General features: G+C 37.4%; 1 protein-coding gene across 7 annotated transcripts in view; it reads left to right on the top strand.

Moving 5' to 3' along the window:
• Positions 1-14,290, top strand: part of CACNA2D3 (calcium voltage-gated channel auxiliary subunit alpha2delta 3) — a 735,544-nt gene that overhangs the window by 47,774 nt on the left and 673,480 nt on the right. The gene's annotated exons all lie outside the window — the stretch shown is intronic.

The raw sequence follows: 14,290 nt of genomic DNA, 5'->3' as shown, positions 1-14,290 counted from the left end.
CTTTCTTGATAAACATGGACATTTATTAGTACATGGAGCTCACTGCAGGGGAACTCTCTTTCAAACAGGGCCTAATGCATCCTTCCACTGGAATAACTGCATAAAGGAGTGACAACTGTGAATTTGCAGTTTGATTCTGATTCTTCCATTGGGTGAGGGGAGGCAGGATTTGCTTCTAAGCCTGGGGGTCACTGAAGGTAACTGGCTTCCCCCTACAGCCTTTGCGCTACTGCGGTCCCCCTTCCTTGATTCCTTGCTCTGGCAGAGTAATCATCTGTGAGGCAGAGGAACTGAAAAATAGGTCTGCTTGGCTCCGGTGTAACAGCAGCCACTGGAGTTTGTGTATGCTGACTCCTGCCATATGACAGGTATATAACCTTTTGTAACAGTGACCTAAATTATGTCATGGGGGTCAGGAAATAAAGATACTTAAAATATTACTAAATAGTTGTTAAATGTTCACATTATTGAACAATTGTATAAGAGGCTCCCCTGATTGGACGTATAAAGGCAGAGGATGGTCTTTGTTGTTAAAACTTCAGCTGGAGGTTAGGATATCTCTTCCCTGCTCTGCAACCATCTGGGTCACTTTGGGCAAGCCATGTGAGACTGAATTTTCAAAAGCGCTCAGGGCTGGAGTTTCAAGTCCATGGCTGGGGCTAGATTTTCAAAGTTATGCTCCTGTTTAGGAACGTAACAAAATACTAGATTTTTCAGTAGTGCTCAGCAGCCATTGTGCACCCAAGGTAGTGAGTTATTTTGAAAAGCTGGCCTCTGTAAGTGTGTAAATGGGAGCTGAACTCTTGAAAATCTGGCCTTTCATCTCTGTGTGCTTTGATTTCTGCATCTGTAAAATTGGGATATTTATCCATGGGATGTTGTGGAAAACACTTTAAGTCTTCCATGGAAGATGTTCTAGAAGTGCCAAGTATTATTATCCTTATACACACTGTATCTTAGAATCAGAAAGGGATTCAGTTTAAAAATAGTCTGTCAGAGCCAGTTGCTGCTACTGAGACAGCAACATAAAGCTTCTGTTAATCCAGTGTGGTTTTCACAATTTGAAAATAGGTTTTTGACTTGCTTTTAGTTGCTAGAGCCGGAGGCAGGCTTATTAGCTTGTTGTTTTTTTTTAGAGAATCTGGTGGAATAAAGAACACACAACTTTCTCATTTTTAGAACCACACTTGCCTACAATCTATATTTCAGATATCACTTTTACTTTGCTACCTGGTCACTAGAAAGTCGGTAGGACTACGGCCTGGACTACACTATTGGGCGGGATCGATCTAAGATACATTGACTTCAGCTACGCTATTCTCATAGCTGAAGTTGCGTATCTTAGATGGAGTTAGAATCACTTACTTCGCGTCCTTGTGGCACGGGATCGACGGCCGCCTCTCGCCCTGGTGGAGTTCCGGAGTCGACAGCAGAGCGATCAGGGATTGATCACTACCTGCCGATGAATGTTGCTTTAAGGAATATCTTCTCGTTCTCTCCTCTGTAGGGCAGTATATGCTATTGTGTGTTTTTGTGTTCCAGTATCCAGGGCATTCTAAAGAAAAACCACACAGACATCTTGCAGAATTTCTATAGAACATAGGTATAGAGAAAAATTGCTGCATGCTTCTGCTGAGTATGTAATAGGTTGGTACATGCGGAGTATGAACATTTCATTTTCTAATCTGTGGCTAGAACAGTTCTGGACTAATTGAATTTAAACATTTTCTTTAAAATTCAGCCCAGTTTTAGAGATTGAGAAAATATTTCTAAAGATGAGTCCAATGTCCAGTCACCTGCTTGTATGGGCAGATTTATATTTCATCAGTGCTGTCATTTATTTTAACTTGTGGTTTAACCATATCACAGCATTTTAAGACCTTTCTTACAGGACCTGTCCAGATCATTTACTTCCATAATGCAGGATAAATTGAATATTTTATTTTAAATCTTTGTGTCTCCATTATTGGTTTATTTGAAAGTACCATTTCTGAGCTTTGTAAATGATGTGAAAGACTAAATTTGAGCAGTTGAGAGAAAAATCTTGTAAATATAAAGTTTTTTTTAAAACAAGTAACAGTTGGAATATACTTAGGATTTTGGGGGTTCAGTGTTAAAAACCAACATAGCTGTCATAAAAATCAGTGCTTAACTATTCTCTCAAATGAACCAAATATTAGTTTTTATGATATATTTTTTCTACTGCAAGCTGAACATCACAGCAGCTGCATTTGAAATTAACCTCAAAAGTGACGTGTCTCTATCTTTCTGTTAAAAAAATGGTAGCTTTGTGATACTTGGTTATATTTGTCCTGATTTTCTGGCTCTTTTACAATTGAGAAAATGCTCTTTTAAAACCAAGTTCTTTTTAGTATTTAGATTTATTAAAATTTTTATCTGATTTTTGCTTCACTGGTGCTTCCAATAAGGATGCCCCAGATGGGTTGTACTGTTCAGAAAAATGATTCCTGGCTCATGATGTAATCATGTTTCTTCAGTTTTTGAAAGCATTATATAAAAGTAACATATAATATGTATGTCTGTGAGAAATGAATATTTCTCTGAGAGGTCCAGTAGCTCTTACCATTTGGAAATGACTTTTTCAGGGCCAGTACTTCTTTCTGTCTCTGTGCAATTTGAAGAGCAACAAAGTGATAAAAAAAACTGGACACAGAGGGTGATTCTACACTGGGAAAATCTGAACCTGCAATTATTTTGTAGTGGAAGTTGAAGTATAGAAAAGGCAGAAGTGTTTTAAATGTCAGGAAAGCACCTATGTCCTGTCTGCATTACAGCGTTCACCTTTGCTGTCTTTGTTGGAATTTTATGGGTCTGAATTTTCAATGCACTCTCCCAGAGAGCATAAAAATCAAGGAAAGTATTCGCTGTACAGCATATTGGCCCCTAGCACAGTAATAAAGCCTGGCTGGGAGTCAGAGGTGAGGTTGCCCATAGCAGGACCCAACCAAGGAACAGTTAGTGCATATGATGTGTTCCCGTGGTATCTCATTAAAAATACTGATGCTAAATCCAGCAGAAATGAATGTTTGTTTCTCATCTCATTAACTGCTGCTTTGCACTCCACTGTCCACAGAGGGTGACATAGGATGCAGGCATGGTAGGAGCAACAGAATGGCTCCTGAGCAAGCCGTGAGTCCAGAGATAGATACGGAAGGAAGGGGAGGTGCTCAGGAATTAGCCTTGGAATGAGGATGGACTCCCTATGCAGATGCCCCTAGATCTGCTGGATTGGTTTTCGGCAGGAATCCAAGTTTCTCTGAGCTCCTTTGCCTATATAGGGTTTGCAGACAGAGCCCCAGCCCCCTGCATCTCTCCACACACCCACAAACTTCCCCCTTTTGGGAGAATACAGTGGTAACTTTGAGTTAAAACTCAGAATTCTTGGTGTATTGTTTCTTCTGTTCTGGCATTTCTGTGAGAGGGTTAGAGTTTGATTCATAAATATCAAGGGATGATCATCTGTCACCTTAAGGAATTAGGAATGGCATACATAGAAAAAGAATTCTTTCTCAGGTGTATGGCTGGTCAATCTTGCCCACAAGCTCAGGGTCTAACTGATTGCCATGTTTGGGGTCAGGATGGAATTTTCCCCCACGTCAGGTTGGCAGACCTTGGAGTTTTTTCATCTTCCTCTGCAGTGTGGGACACAGGTCACTTGCTGGTTGGAATTAGAGTAAATGGTGGGTTCTCTGTAACTTGACATCTTTAAATCAAGATTTGAGGACTTCAGTAACTCAGCCAAAGGTTATGGGGTCTGCTACAGGAATGGGTAGTTGAGGTTCTGTGGCCTGTGATGTGCCGGGAGTCATATTAGATCACAATGGTCTTTTCTGGTCTGAACGTCTGAGAACATACATTTCCTGGATAAGAAAAAATATTTTGTGCGGCAATTTCCATTGATCAAGATGGCTGGGAATTTATAGGCCGTATATTAAAAGAAAGACATCTATTTGTTTAGATGAGTGCTTGGATCCTCTTTGTAGGTCACCAGGTGTGGACTTTTGCCCAATAGTTATGCTTTGTCTGTGTAGCTGTGCCCTGTCTTAGAAACTCTTCTGATCTTTGCACATTTTAACTTAGAATCTAAATAAAATCTGAGGGAAACATTTATTTTCCGCCTCGTGTACAGTCATCAATGTATAAATTCCAGTCAAGACTCTGTATGGGTGCTGCTGCTTATGAGAATAAGCAGAATGTTAGGAAGGGACAGTGTTGGGACTCTATCTATAAAATCCAGAACACCTGCAATGTGTTGTCCAAGGTGTTTATTATGAAAGTTAGAAATGAAAAGGGCACTTGGTCTTTTGGAAAACCTAGATTAAAATGTTAAGACAATATGAGATATAAAAGCCATTAGAGGGTCACAGTTTGCCAACATTTTCCATGGTTATCTTCTATTTTAGGAAAACAAGCAGCTATAAATAGCTGCCATTCCTTTACTTTTTAAACAGGGGTGCTGGAACAATTTGTGTAATGGGGTGCTGGGAGCAATTTGAACCAAACTGTAAACCCTGTATATGATAGAAACCACTTCAAGACAGTGGGTGTGGCACCTGTGTTTTTTAAATCAACCTGCCAATGAAATGTTTCCCCCCTTTTGTCCCACAAATGTGGAGTTTCCTTTCCCTGAAAAGAGCACTGGGCTAAGGCACATGCTGAACAATTTTTAATTCTGCACCAGTGTAAGTTTCTGTTGACTTAGGGAGGTTTATGCTATTGGGTGAAGGGAGATTCTCCGTTTCCCAGTGCGTCCCAGAACTCTTAGTCCCTGAAAGATCCAAAATATCTGATTTCAAGTGGACACACTCTTATATTTAAAAGAGGTATTTCAGTTTGTTTTAGAGGGTTTAAAATGTATTAGTTTTATTTTTTCTCTCCTTCTGAGCCCTGCTCTTTTGAGACTCATAGTAACTAAGGAGCCTGGCTTTACCGGCAGATACACAAAAATAGTCCCAATGAAATTTTTAAAACTTTTTAAAACATCCCCAAAATAGTAATGTTTTTAATGTACAGAATAGGGTAGCCTGGTATAAAGCTTTTATCAGTATGAGTTTGGAATGACCTGCATAACTGACTTAGGCATACTCTTCTTAGCAATGTGGCAATCCCAAACTTCTGTAAATATTTCCCCATAAGGCTGCTTATATGATTTGTAAAGTATTAGGCAGAGCATGTGTTTAACTTTTACTCACATGATTAAAGTTAAGTGTGTGCCTAAATATTGTCAGAATGGAGGTCTTGGATATTATACATTAAAAATATATCTTTCAGGGCCCTAGAATTCCTATTTTAGGTTTCCATCCATTTTTTCTGTGTGGAGTGTGTGCTTATGGGGGATTGTGTATATTTGGGAATGTCTGCACTTATTTTGCCTCCTTGAAAAATAAAAACTTTTTTTATTTTTCAAGTTGTGTGCACTGAGATGTGTGGTGATGATGCTTTCTATAAGTCTCAACAAGGTATAAATTCATATATTACCTGTATTGATTTCTGATTTTCTGTTTTTGAAAATAACAGCAATAAGCAGCATTTGGGTATGTAATTTCTCTTTCTGTTTTATGTTTAAAACAAACAGAAAAGTGAGGCATATTAGTATCGATCCCATTGTGCAAGCAACTAAAAGCTGAGATGCTTATTAATGTTCAGGAATGGGCTCTGCATACACAGAAAACGTGAAAACTGGTATAAGTAGAGGCAGGAGCGTTCTACCTTAGGGCCAGGTTCTCATCTGGAGTATATTGTCATAGCTACAATGGCCGTGTCTACACTTATAGCAGAGTGTAGGGCATGCGTAACTGCATGCTGCAGTGAGAAGCAGGCCACGTCCACGCTGTGGCGTGTAGCTGCAACTGGCAGTGAAAGACTTGGCGGGGGGAGGCAGTAGAGAGAGGGTCTTGCAGCTGGGAAGTGCTAGGGCTTTTCTCTGCAAAAGGCTCTGGCAGCAGGACACTACACTGCAGTGTAGTGAGGGAGGCACTGTAGAGAGCGATGTAAGGTATATGCCCTAAGGGTCTGGCATGTCTGTATTCTACTTGCCTAAGCAGTGCCTCACTGTCTGTGCTCCTATTTATACAGGTGGTAGCTGGGCTTGGAGTGTCTACTCTACACGACACCATAGATGTCAACATAGCCAATGAATAACTTCAAATAGATGTATAAATATAGCGCTCTTCAACTGAAGGCGGGTGGTGGCCTTTTTAGTTTGAATATTTTCTCCCCTCTTTGGTGTATGAGTGGAAAGTACACTCACAAATGTCCATTTGACCTTTTGTCATGTGATTTCACTAGCTTGTTGGTACAGTGGGTGAAATCCAATGATCTGATGTTTTCAAACTAACAGATTTATTCTGAGATTAGTGTAAATGTGAATGTTACTTTGGAAATATGATAAAAATTGTTTATCTGCATACACTTTAAAGCTCAAAGTACTGTTTTATGTGCATAAAATATACTGCTTCTGGGGGGAGAGATATTATTATTTAATGCAGTTCTGATGAATTTAGAATTTGATAATATCCTTCTAGATAAATAGGTCTTCGTGTTTATCATGAGTGAAAAGGTTCGGTAGCTTATAGGAGTCTTACATTTTGTTGCTGTTTTGAATACATTATTTAGAGGTAGGGAAGGTCTGTTGGGTCTTGAGTATACAGAATTACAGTTTCTAAGTGCTTCTGTGTACTAACGTATCAAAGGCAGACATCTGGAAATGTAAATAAACGGTAGTTAATGCCCAGAAGCATGCAAGCATTTGTTTATTCAACTCTTTTCAGTAGGCAGGAGTCAAGCAGGAAGAAAAAAATTATGTCATATTTTCTTTAGCTAAGATGATGATTAATACCTTACAATAAATAGCCATCCTATTCAAAGAATATGGTCAACAGTTTGCGGGGGAGAAAGCAAATTATCATCACACATCACTTTGTGCTGAACTCTCCAGCTCATGCCCCAGACTTATCAGGGAAAGTAAGGATTACTTTGCATGCTTCCCCTTACCCCAGTGGGGTCCTTTGTCACAGCTGGATGCAAAAGATCTCTCTGTCACCCTTTTGCTATCTTCACAAATGCCCTAAACGAAAGTCTGCCCTCTCAGATCCATTGGCTGTCTCTTTTTCAGAGTGATAAATTACTAGTGACAGCATTCCCATAGCCATCATAATTTGTATTGCTTAGCAATACACTTAACAGTGTTTACCTTGCATTTTGCAATTTTCATTTGGTGGTTTACTTAAAGTATCTCTGTGTGTTCACTCTTCTTTCCAAAATCTGGTAACACAGTTTACTACAGTTTGGTTGCCAACATAAACCAGGGTTGAAAGACATGCATTTGAATTGGCAAAGTGTAAATTGTTTATATGGGAGATTTATGTTTGCTTTAAGTCAAAATTTTGACATGTCGTCTTATGTAAGCCTTGGATCTTGGGCACTCGTGCTTGTCCTTCAGAAATGGCATTAAGAGACCCCTTCTGTTTATCCCAGGAGGTTAGAGTGAGGGAGGAAGAGATCTTTCTTCTGAACTATTTTACATCTTCAAAAAGGTCCAGGTTTGATTTGAGGTGAAGATTTGGACCATTTCTTATTTTATCTGAATTACAGATGGAGTCATAATCAAGCCCTGGATCCTGACACAATTTCTTGGGGAATTTAATAATTGTACGTATTAAATAATAATTTACTGTGATCTGTACTTCGTGGAAGTTCAGATTTGGATGTAAGCTTTAAATCTTGGGTCTGTTTCTAATTTGTACCTATATTCCTACCCCTACTCCACACAATGTGTTATATCTCATTATAGGCCATGGTAATTCTTAAATTCTCCAAGGAACTGTGTATCAACATAGTAAGATTAAATTTATAGAATATACTATGTAATTGGAAAGACTGAATGTGCAGTTTAAAGTTCTGATCTTGCAAAGGAATCCACCCATTAGAATGGCTGTTTAGATCAATGTAAGGGGGATCCCTTTGCAGAACAGAGAGTCCTAATGCTTTAACAGTTTTTCCAATCTATGGTATATGCATTTACTCTCTGATTTGAACCCTGCATTCTCATAATAGAATTACATTACAGAATGTAGAACATCATTCTTACCATTACATTCAGTGCAGAATCAAGGAAATTAAACTGAAGCTATTGGTAATAATGATGAATATTTAAAAAATATTATGATATGAAATTTGAAATCATAAGTCAAAATACACTATATTAGAAAGAATGTATTGTCATTTGTCAGTGTTCTATGATATGCCAATGAAATGGTAGGTTGGGAATGGGAGGATGCTTTCCAGACGGGTAGATACAATGCATATGCATACACATTTCCATAAGTGAGGTATGATTCAATGCCAAGTTGTTATGGCAACTGAAATAGGCTCAGACATCTGAGGGATAGTGTGCTTGTAATAATTAGAGATCACAGTTGAGCAAATTTCAGTGAAAACAATTAATCTTTTGTAAAGTACAGGTAATTTAGTCAGATGTGGCATAGTTTTAGAAATCTTATTTCCACATGCCAAGGATGTTTGAAGATGGAAGAAGCCCCAGGGGTTCATCTTATGTAGGGCTTGTTCCTTCCTAACTGTTACCTTATACTTAAGTTTTTTTTCCCTCCAAATATTAGTCTGTTTTTAAAATATATTTGCACTAATTTCTCCTATCCCTGCTCAGGATATAGTTTTTCATATACTGACAGAGCTTTCAGTGTTTGGCTAAAAATAATAGAGCTTCACCAAAGCAAACATCTATGAAGAGATTTTTATAAAACACACCCTTAGAATATCCCAAATTTGCACTTTTTTTTTAAAAGGATTGAAATTGCTTTCAGGTGGGGGCAGCAGACCCTAACTATTTCTTAGAGGTGCTGTGAGTTCATCTTTGGGACTTCGGGACAATTTCTTTATATAGTTCCAAAATAAAATAAAAATACACATTAAGCTGATTTGAAAAACTGACTTCAAGTAAACAATGAAAATAGTACTGTCTAGCACTGGTGAACCAGCCTCCATTTTCTCCTCAGAACTCCAACAAAACTGAACTTTCTGGTCAAGAAGGTTGGTTAATTTTTCCGTTCTGACTTTAGGTTTTTTTTCTATTACATCTTCACTTCCTGATTTAAGTTTCAAGAAAGCTAAGGGAATATACATATGGTAGAATATTTCCAATATAGTCTAAAGAAGGACATACCAGTCTGTTCTTACAAAACTTCCCACTTATTTCATGATGTCTATAACCTTTAGTTGAAGTAAATGCTTCAGCTTTTGCTCAACATGTCTGAACCCTGGAACCTGGATTGTAGTAAAATTTAGAGTCCGAATACCGTATGCACACTGGGCTGTTTATACATATAGGTATTCTTTACCCCACTGTTATCTCACTGTCCTCCTTCCTCCTGTTCTGATCATGGGTTATGATCGTCTCTTTTATGCTTTATATATTTTTTTATCCTTGTCTACACCACAAGTGGGAATTAATTCAATTGCTGGCTACCAGCATTTAAAACAAAACAAAAAAACCTACTGCCACCAAAAAACTTTTTCTAAGTTAAAGTTTTCAAACCCTTATTGCCTTTTCACATACCCTAGATATTTCCCCATGAAAATAGAAGATAGCTGAGTTGGAATCAGGTGCTGGGATTTGCTTTACTTCAGTTCCACAAATTAGTGAATATAAGATTTTTCAAATGTTAGTTTAAAGAAGTTTCCTGACTTTATTTCTGTCCTCTTTAGGGGATTTCTGGCAAGTTCATTCTGTTACATCATAACTGATACAAGAAGGAAAACTTGATGTCTCTGTCTCCTTGTCCATTCCCACCCCCAACCATGCTTGTGTTACTTACTGTCTGTGTCAAACCGCATGGAGAGAGTCCCTGGATTAATCTAACGAAAAAAATGCAACGTGCATCATCACATCTTCTATTTAAAACATGATGGTTTGATTTTCATTTTCGTAGGGTGTTCTTTAATGCAAAAGTTATTTGAGTTCCATGTCTCCTGCATTGCATAGTAAGTTATTCTAACAAACATTCTGGTGTGCATTGTATAGGACTAGTGTACACCTGGTTTTGAGGGATGATTTACTTTTATGCTGTTTCTTTCTTGTTGACATTTATACAGCATGTATGGAAAAGGAAATAAATCAGGCTTTGAACTTTCACTACAAATTACACTAGATTATTTATTTCTAATAGTTATGTTCTCAAGTAATTTTCCACAGATTTGTGGATTATGTTTACATTATTTGAATTAGGTTTGCATTTCACAATAAAACAATTTGCTAGAATCTACCTATTTGGAAAGGTGCAGGAAAAATAATTTATTAACAGAGAAATCAATTCACACATGAACTGTGTGAAAATAACATTGTGCTTGACTCAGACTTACAAAACCAATTCCCAAAACCAAGTCTTTCAAACCAATTCCCAGAATCTTTCATAGGGACTTATTTCTGAAGGATCTAGTTTTCTGTAGATCTCCAGCTCTCGCAGCTGTATGTTAGCACTGAATTTAAGTTTGAATTATTCTCAGTGCTGTATATCTTTTATTTGCATATGCTGTTGAGTTTTGTAAATGCTGTGGATGCCTTTCATATCCTTGACGTGTTTGGACTGTTAGTATAATTTACAGTATGTTTTGTAAATATGTTTCTATACAATGTTTAAAAGGTTATTTACCTAATTAGACTTGAGTTGCTTCCTCAGATTTTTCACCTGACCTGTAGCTAGAATGGCAAAACTGGGCACTGTTGAAATTAATAATTTCAAGAACTCTAATAATAGACATAGTTTTCCACCTTTTTCCTTTATTAATTGTGAACAGAACTAAACCTACTTGAAACTGGGCAGAACAACTGACATTTACAATACTTACACCATGCTTATTATGTGAGGGACTCTAACTGTAGTATCATTAATCAAGCTGTCCGGTACAACATGAACGTCCTATATTTTTTACATAAGGAGGAACTTTGTAAAGAAATGGAACCCCTGTGATGAATAGACACTGGACACCAATTACTCTGATGCTATTAATCATTATATCCATATTTAACAGGGACCGTGGGACCGTAAAGTTAAATAAACTTCTGTGGAAAGAAATGTACACACTTTATTCACTTTCACATGCAGCTCACAAAGTTGTTTACAAATCCCATAGGTTTTAATAAAAAAATCATTAAAAAAGACTACAATCAATGAGTACTGCAAAGTTAATTTAAGCAGAAATGTTTGTAACAGATTATTGTAATCTGCCTGCTAGTACTGATTTTGATTCAGTCCTAGCACTGAATTCCCAAATATATCTTATAGCAGAGAATAAAGGACTATAAGACACACGTTCCTCTTCCTACATTCCTACATTCTTTCATACTTTCCTTTCTTTTCTGGTTTGTGTTAGATGAAGGAGAAGAGTGTAGGTGAGAGCTGGGATATGTGTTAGTTGAGAAATGATCTATCTACACAAACCTTGAGCATATACATAGTGATGATTTTGTCTTTAATATCCTTTTATTGTTCAAATTCAATAAATACTCTATTTTTGAAAAGTTTTTAGTCTTGGTATATACCAAGCATATTTCTCCTTTGTAAAATTGTCTCCTGTTTTAGTGTGGGATATTTAGGATACATTTAATAGAGATTTGCAAACCATTCTATTTTTCTGGTTTGGAAGTTAGTGGTGTTGATTGCAATTGCCTACCTTAATTAGATATTTATTGAAAACTTGTATACAGTAGATCTGTGATGGTACAATTTTTATTCTTGTGTTCATGCTTTTTAAAATGTCTAATTTCAAACTGAAATTAGACAAGTCTGAACAGTTTAAAAATACGTTACATTAGCATCTTCTTCTCAAATGATCCCAGAATACTTTACAGATAGCACCACTGCAATGCAGTCACTCTTATAAAAGATGGCAGCTAACCTAAACATCATAATAATAGAACCACAGAACTGTAGGGCTGGAAGGGACCTCAAGATGTTATTTTAGCCCACCCCCTCATGCTGAGGCAGTACCAAGTATACCTAGATCCCAGATAGGTATTTGTCTGACCTGTTCTTAAAAAGCTCTAGTGACGGGCAACTTCCCTTTTACCTATTCTAGTACTTAACTCTTCTTATACTTTGAATGTTTTTCCTACCATCTAACCTGAAACTTTCTTGCTGCAAACTAAGTCGATTACTTCTTATCCTACCCTTGGTGGACATGGAGAAAAATTGAGCAGCATCCCATTTATAACAGCCAATTACATAATTGAAGACTAGCATGTCCTCCCTCATTCATCTTCTCCAAAGACTAGATATATCCAATATTTTAAACTTTTCCTCATCGATCAGGTTTTCTAAATCTTTTATCATTTTTATGGATCTTCTCCGGACTCCTCCAATTTGTCCAAATCTTTTTTAAAGTATTGTACCCAAAACTGGAGGCAGTACTCCAGCTGAGGCCTCACCAGTGCCAAAGAGTGGAACAATTACCTCCCTTGTGGTACATACACCCCAGAATATTAGCTTTTTTTGCAACTGGATCACATTGTTGACTCATATTCAATTTGTGATCCACTATAATCCCCAGATCTCATCCTACAGTAGTACTGCCTAGCCAGTTATTCCTCATTTTGTATTTGTGCATTTAATTTTTCCTTCCTAATATAATATAAAGTATAATACTTTGCACTTGTCTTTATTGAATTTCATCTTGTTGATTTCAGACCAATTCTCCAATTTGTCAATGTCCTTTTGAATTCTGATCTTGTCCTGAAAAGTCCTTGCAACCCCTCCTATCTTAGTGTTATCCACAGATTTTTATAAGCATATTCTCCACTCCAAGTCGTTAATGAAAATATTGAATAGTACTGGATCCAGGACGGACCTCTGTGGGACACCATTAGATACATCCTCCCAGTCTGACAGCAAATTATTGATAAGTTGTCTTTGAGTACAGTTTCAACCAGTTGTGCACCCATTTCATAATAATTTCATCGAGATCACATTTCACAAGTTTGCTTATGAGAATGTCATGTAGGACAGTGTCAAAAGCTTTACTAAAATCAAGATTAATGCTTCCCAATATTCAGTAGGCAAGTAACCTTGCCAAAGAAGGAAATTTAAGTTGGCTGGGCATAACATGATCTTGACAAATGTTGGCTGTTACTTATCACCTTGCCTATTATCCTCTAGGTACTTACAAACTGATTATTTAATAATTTGTTCCAGTATCTTTCCAGGTATCAAAGTTAGGCTGAGTAGTGTATATTTCCCCAAGCCCTTTTTGTTCCCCTTTTAAAATATATGTACACTGTTTGCCCTTCTCCGGTCCTCTGGGACTTCACCCACTTCCATGAGTTCTCAGTGATAATTGCTAATGGTTCCAAAATTGCTTCAGTTAAGTACCTTCCTTAAGTACCCTTGGGTGAATTTTGTCAGAGCTTGCTGACTTGAATACATCTAACTTACCTGAATATTTTAACCTGCTCTTTCCTTATTTCAGCTTGTGTTCCTTTCCCCTTGTTAATATTAATTGTCTTAAGCACCCAATCACAGTTAACTTTTTAGAGAAGACAGAAGCAAAATCGGCACTAAAATATCTCAGCCTTTTTGGTGTCCTGTGCTGTTAGTTCTCTTTCCCTGCTAAGTAATGGACCAATGCTTCCCTTCATTGTTTTCATGCTCCTAATGTATTTATAAAACCTCTTATAGCCTTTTATATCCTTTGTTAGGTGTAACTCACTTTGTACCTTAGCCTTTCTGATTTTATCCCTACGTGTTTGTTATTCTTTTGTATTCATCCTTAGCAATTTGTCTGTTTCCACTTTTTGTAAGACTCTTTTCTTGCTTTTCAGGTAATTAAAGGGCTTCCGATGCAGCCATTTTGGTGTCTTACTATTCTGCCTTTCTTTCCATTGCATTGGGATAGTTTGCTGTTGTCTCTTTCAGAAACTGCCAGTTCTCCTGAACTTTTTTCCTTTAGTTTTTCTTCCCATGGGACAGTATGTACTAGTTCTGAGTTTACTAAAGTCTGTTTTTTTAGAGTCCATTGTCCTTATTCTGCTGCTCTCACTCCTTTCCTTAAAATCATGATGCCTTCAGCTCATGATTACTTTCAACCATGTTATTTTCCACCTTCAAATTTGCAACTAATTCTGTTACTCAGAATCAAATCTAAAGTGGAGGCACCCTGGGAACATCCTTCACTTTTTGAAACCAGAAGTAGTCCTCCACACATGCCAAAAATCTGCTGGACATTTTGTGTTTTGCTGTATTGGTTGCTGTCACGGTTC

This window comes from Lepidochelys kempii, chromosome 7 (genome assembly GCF_965140265.1).
Source record: "Lepidochelys kempii isolate rLepKem1 chromosome 7, rLepKem1.hap2, whole genome shotgun sequence".
In the NCBI taxonomy this organism is placed as follows: Eukaryota; Metazoa; Chordata; order Testudines; family Cheloniidae; genus Lepidochelys; species Lepidochelys kempii.
The sequence above is the reverse complement of the archived record's forward strand: the minus strand, read 5'-3'. Positions and strand labels throughout refer to the sequence as shown.